Raw genomic sequence first — 6,435 nt, 5'->3', positions numbered from 1 at the left:
TTGAAACAACCACTGACTACAGGAGGGACTGAACACTCCTTTGGTAAGCAGACTTGGCTGCTCACTTCATTTAAATGAGGTGAAAGTGGCTAAGGCCCTGGCTGGCATAGATCAGTGGATTGAGCCCAGGCTGTGAACCAAAGTGTCGCAGGTTTGATTCCCAGTCAGGGTACCTGCCTGGGTTGCAGGCCATGACCCCCAGCAACCGCACATTGATGTCTCTCTCTCTCTCTCTTTCTCCCTCTCTTCCGTCTCTAAAAATAAATAAATAAAATCTTTTTTAAAAAGTGGCTAAGCATCTAGGGCAGAGCCTGGTATTTGGTGATGCACAAAAACGATGGACCATCATTATGGTTCCTATCTCGAGTGAAACAAAGACATTGAGAGCAGGTGAGTTCTGCGTGGTTCTGGGAAAATGAAGGTTGATAAAGCGCTCTGAGATGGAACTGGGAACCAAACTGGCTTCCTCTTTGGTAACAGATTATTGCTAACATTTTCCATCACTAATATATGCCAGTCACTCTCTTTGTGATTTAAACACAAAATCTTCTGAAATTTCCTCAGTAATACTATGGTGCCAAAACAATTCTTAACCCTCATCTGTAAAGGTGAAGAAAATGAGAAGTTAAATTACTTGTCCAAGGTCACAAAGCCTGAACCCGGGGGAGCTAATGATAGAACTGACATTCCCCTAATTACAGAGTCTGCACCCTTAGCCAGTTAGTTGTTACGTTAAACCGTCTCTATGGTGGCATGACAAACACACACACACACACACACACACCCCTTGGATTCTGAGAGACTTGGTTCTAAATTCAGGCTCTGCTACTTATCAGCTGTGTGACCTTGGGCAAGTCACTTCTGCTCTCTGAGCTCTACTCCCCTCATCCTTGTTGTGTTGTTCACCCAAATGCAAGCGGCTTTGAAGATTTGAAAGTTTAGAGTCAGCCCTGGCTGGTGTAGCTCAGTGGATTGAGCTCGGGCTGGGAACCAAAGTGTCCCAGGTTCGATTCCCAGCCACGGTACATGCCTGGGTTGCAGGCCATAACCCCCAGCAACCGCACATTGATGTTTCTCTCTCTCTCTCTCTCTCCCTCTCTCTCCCCCTTCCCTCTCTAAAAATAAATAAATAAAATCTTTAAAAAAAAAAAAGAAAGTTTAGATTCAATGGATTGAGGCATGGCAAAGCATCCAGCATAGTGTCCAGCACAAAGTAGGCATTTCAAGTTTAAAGCATGTTGATTCCCGTCTCCTAGTTCTTTAAATGATGAATGTAGAAGTAAAATTTTCCATGACACCAACTCCTCCCCATGACACCACCATAAGGCAGCCACAGAACATGCTGTGAAAGAAAGATCCCAAGACCTTTGCCTTCCAGCTGCCTGTTTCAGTTCCTGGTTTTATCCCTGGTTTGAGGGAGGTAGTTTTTACAGAGGAAGCATCAAAAGCCAGAAGCAATGCCACCTCATCATCCCACCCCACACCTGCTCCAAATGTGGTCAACAGGGAGCTGCTGTTTCCAGAAGCAGGAGGAAAACTGCAAAACCCCTTCTTTGCTAGGAGAAAACCCCCATCGTCTCACTGTCCTTGAATCCATAGCAACGTCTTTGTGGGCCCTGAGGAAATCTTGGCTCTGTTCAAGCTGGCCCTGAATGGAGGCGTTCAGGTCCAGGTAAGATGCTGGATTTGAGAGTTTTTTTCCTGCTTCCAAAAGGTGATGATTCCTGAAGTGGTCTAAGAAAGATGCCAACGATGAATTTAATAATCAGGAAAAATACGAGTGATTCCAGATCACCCACATATGAAGAAGAAAGAATTCTGGGACCTGCATTCAGAGGCTCCTGAGCAAATCATGTTTCCAGTTTCTCAGTAGCCAAGAGGGGACATTATTCTTAGATTGCCAGGGCAACTTGGAAGTTGAGTGAATTGCCCTACAGAAGCGTGAACAAATAATAATAATATTTTAAAAAGAGAGAGGCTGGAAGCTCCTGGAGCCACCTCAGTAGGCGAGACCCCTGCCTGAGTGACAGAAGAGGACAAAGCTCAGAGAACATTACAACATTAGAACATTTATCACTCGGCATCGATAAATCTTGATCATCACTGCTTTGAGTGCTGCCTTCTGTGAAATAAAAATGGAAAATGATAGGCTGGCTACAGAAGGCTGTATTATTTAATTAAATTTTTTATTTCGAGATGACTGTGGATTCACATGCAGGTGTAAGAAATAATATAAGGAAGCCCTGGCTGGCGTAGCTCAGTGGATTGAGCGTGGGCTGCGAACCAAAGCATCGCAGGTTCGATTCCCAGTCAGGGTGCATGCCTGGGCTGCGGGCCACATCCCCAGTGGAGGCCATGTGAGAGGCAACCACACATTGACGATTGATGTTTCTCTCTCTCTCTCTTTCTCCCTCCCTCCCCCTCTCTAAAAAAATAATAAAATAGATAAAATCTTTTAAAATATATTAAAAAATACTTATCAAGGAAAATAACAGCTTAAAAAAAAGAAAAGAAATAATACAAGGAGATCGCGTGTACCCTTTACGCAGTTTCCCCCTATGGTGGCATCTGGCAAATCCACAGTGCAGTATAACAACCCAGGACCGGCACTGATACAGTGGAGATACAGAGCATTTCCATCCCACAAGGACTCCCTCCTCACATCGCCCTTTTAGAGACACACCCATTTCCCTTCTGCCCCTACCCCTTCCTTAGTCCCTAGCGATCCACTCCTCTGCTCTCAATTTCCATAATCTTGTTACTTCAAAAATGACAATTCATACAGTATGCAACCTTTTGGTATCGGCTTTTTTTTCACTCAGTATAGATCTCGAGACATGTGTCCAGATCGTTGACTGATGAATAGTTTGTTCCTTATTATTGCCAAGTAGTATTCCCAAGGTATGGACGTATCTGTTTGGGGAACCATTCGCCCACTGGATGAAACCTGGGCTGATTCTGGTTTGCTGCAGTTTATTATGAATAAAATTGCTATAAGCATTATAAACATTCATGTGCAGGTTTTCGTGGTAGCATCAGTTTTTACTTCTCTGTGAAAAAATGCCCCGGGGGTACAATTGCCAGGTCATATGGCAGTTGTATGGTTAGTATTTTAAGGAACTGCCAAACTACTTGCTACAGTAACTATATCATTTTACATCCCCACCCACGAGCAAGCTGTGAGTGATTCAGTTTCTCTACATCTTCGCCCGCATTTGGGGTTTATTACTATTTTGTGAGCCCTTCTGATAGGTATACCTCATTGTAGCTTTAATTTGCATTTCCCTGATGACTAATAATGTTGAAAATCTTTTCATGTACTTATCTGCCATCTTTATATTTGTATGTCTTTATGTCTTTTGCCGATTTTGAATTGGACTATTCGTTTGCTTTGTTACTGTTGAGTTTTGAGAATTCTTTATACATTCTTCGTACTAGTCTTTGGCTGGATATGTGGTTCGCAAATATTTTCTCCCAGTCTTTAGCTTGTTTTTTCATCCTCTTAATAGAGTCTTTCACAGAGAAAATATTTTTAATTTTAATTATGTCCAACTTCTCAATTTTTCTTTTCTTTTATGGATCATGCTTTTGGTATTACATCTAAGAATGCTTTGCCAATATCCCAAAGATTCTCTTTTATGTTGTTTTTTTTTTTTTTTCCCCAACCCAGGCATGTACCCTGACTGGGAATTGAACCTGCGACACTTTGGTTCACAGCCCACGCTCAATCCACTGAGCTATGCCAGCCAGGGCTTTCTCTTATGTTTTATATTTTTACGTTTCACATCTAGGTCTGTGATCCATGTTGAATTAATTTTTGTATAAAGTTTGAGATTTAGGTTGAGGGGCTTTTTTTTTGGTTTTGGTTTTGGTTTTCTCGGAGATGTCCCATTGCTCCAGTATCATTTGTGGAAAGGCTACTTTGCCTCCCTCAAAAGAATTTTGCACCTTTGTCAGAAAGCAGTATCTATGGGTTCTCTATTCTATTGCATTAACCCATGCGTCCACCTTCTGCCGTGACCACGCAGTTGGGATTACTGCAGCTGCATAACAAATCTTGAAATTGGGTAGACTGTTTCCTCCCACTTTATTCTTCTTTTAAAAACAATGTTTAGCTATTTGCCTTTCTACATACATTTTGGAATAATCTTGTCTATATCTGAAAAAAATATTTTGGGGACTTTGTGGGAGTTCTTTCAAACCTATTATCAATTTGGGGAGAGCTGACAGCATCCCTATGCTGTCCTCCAGTCCATAAACATCATCGGTCTATGTGTTTCCGTCTTCTTTGCATTCTTTCACTGCGTTGAGTATTTCACTCTAAGTTCTGTACGTGTTTTGTGAGATGTATACCTAATTGATTTTTTTTAGCAAATGTAAGTAGCATTGAATTTTTAAATTTTGGTGTCCATGAGTCCTTTGCCAACAGGTTGAAATATACTTGGCTGTTTTGTGTGTTTAACTTGTATCGGGTGACCTTGCTGAACTCATTTATTAGTTCTGTGAAGTGTTTTGTAGATTCATCGGGGTTTTCTATGTAGAAAATCATGTCCTCTATAAATATAAACAGGTCTATTCCTTCCTTTTCTATCAGTATGCCTTCTATTCCCTTTCCTTGCCTTAGCGCACTGGCTAGAACCCCCAGCATCATGTTGAATCAGCAGTGACCGCAAACATCCCTGTCTTCCTCCTGATCGTAGTGGGGACACATTCAGTGTTTCATCGCTATGGTAACGTTAGCTATGGATTTTTTTGTGGATGCTTTTTATAAAGTCATGGAAACTCTCCTTTATTCCTTTTTTTTTAAGGGTTTTTTAAAGTCATGAATTGGTATTGAATATCGACAAATACTTTTTCTATATCGAATAATATGATCGTGTGGTTTTTTTCTTCTGTAGCCTGTGAATATGGTGGATTACATCAGATCAATTTTTTAAATATTGACCCAGCTTTTCATCATTGGAAAAATCCCTACTTGGTCATGCTGTATAATTATTTTTATATAGTTCTGAGTTCTATTTGCTAATGAGGGATGTTGGTCTATAATTTCCTTTTTTCGTCTGGTTTTGATATTAAAGTAACCGTGGCTTAATAAAATAGTTGGGATGTGTTTCCTCCTCTCCTATTTTCTAGAAGCGATTGTGTGGATTACATTTAATTCTTTAAATGTTTGGTAGACTTTTCCAGCGAAACCATTTGAAACTAGAGCTTCCTTTTTTGGGTGCTAATTCAATTTCCTTAATAGTTATATCACTAGTCAAATTACCTATTCAGTATTGGCTGGCTTACGATATTTTGTATTTTTTAAAGGAATTAGTCCATTTTGCTTCATTTGTCAAATTTACATGGGTAGAGTTGTTCATAGAGATTTCTTATTATCTTTGGATATCCACAGGGTCTGTAGGAATAGCTCCTGTTGCATTTCTGATATTGGTGATTTGTGTTTTCTTTTTTCCTTCCTTTTTTCCTGGTCAGCCTTAGAGAGTTCTCAATTTTACAAATCTTTTCAAAGAACTGCTCGTTGTTTCATTGATTTTTCTCCACGGTTTTCCTATTTTCTGTTTCATTGATTTGTACTCTTACCTTCATTTTCTTTCTTCTGTTTGCTTTGGGTTTATTGCACTCTTCTTGTTCCAGGTTCTCAAAGAGCAAGCTTAGATTATTAATGTGAGACTTTTCTTCTTTTCTAATGTAGGCATTTAGTGCTATAAATTTTCCTCTCAGCACGGCTTTAGCTGTGTGCCACAAGTTTTGACATGTGGCATAATCACTTTCACCCAGTCTAATGTACAGCATGTCACCTCAGTGCTCGCCGATAATTCATTCCAACAGGTGGCGAGCAAGCGCTGAGTGCTGAAACATGTTTTCCTCATCAAAATGCAACGAGTACCAGGTTTGACGAGTTCTGAAGCCAGTTAGTATTTATTGTATTTTTAAATTTCTTTTGAGACTTCCTCTTTGACCCATAAATTATCTTTTAAAGATTTCATTTATTTATTTTTCAAGAGAAGGGAAGGAAGGGAAAAAAAGTGGGACAGAAACATTGATGCACAAGAGAAACATCGATCAGTTGCCTCTCACACACCCCCAACCAGGGACCTGGGTTGCAGGCATGTGCTGTGACCTGGAATCGAACTGGCAACCTTTTGATTTGTAGGACAACACTCAAACTCAATCTACTGAGCCACACCAATCAAGGTGACCCATAAATTATTTATGTGTTATTTACTATCCAAGTATTTGGAGATTACCCTGCTATCTTTCTGTTATTGGCTTCTAATTTGACTCTATTGTGGTCAGAGACTTTAATATAAAAAGACCATATATATGATTTTAATTCTTTTAAATATGTTGAAGTTTGTTTTGTAGACCAAGGTATAGTCTATCTTGGTATATGTTCTATGGGCACTTGAAAATAGTGCGTGTTCTGTGGTT

The sequence above is a fragment of the Phyllostomus discolor genome, chromosome 13, assembly GCF_004126475.2.
Source record: "Phyllostomus discolor isolate MPI-MPIP mPhyDis1 chromosome 13, mPhyDis1.pri.v3, whole genome shotgun sequence".
Taxonomy (NCBI): domain Eukaryota; kingdom Metazoa; phylum Chordata; class Mammalia; order Chiroptera; family Phyllostomidae; genus Phyllostomus; species Phyllostomus discolor.
Note: the sequence above shows the minus strand (reverse complement) of the source record.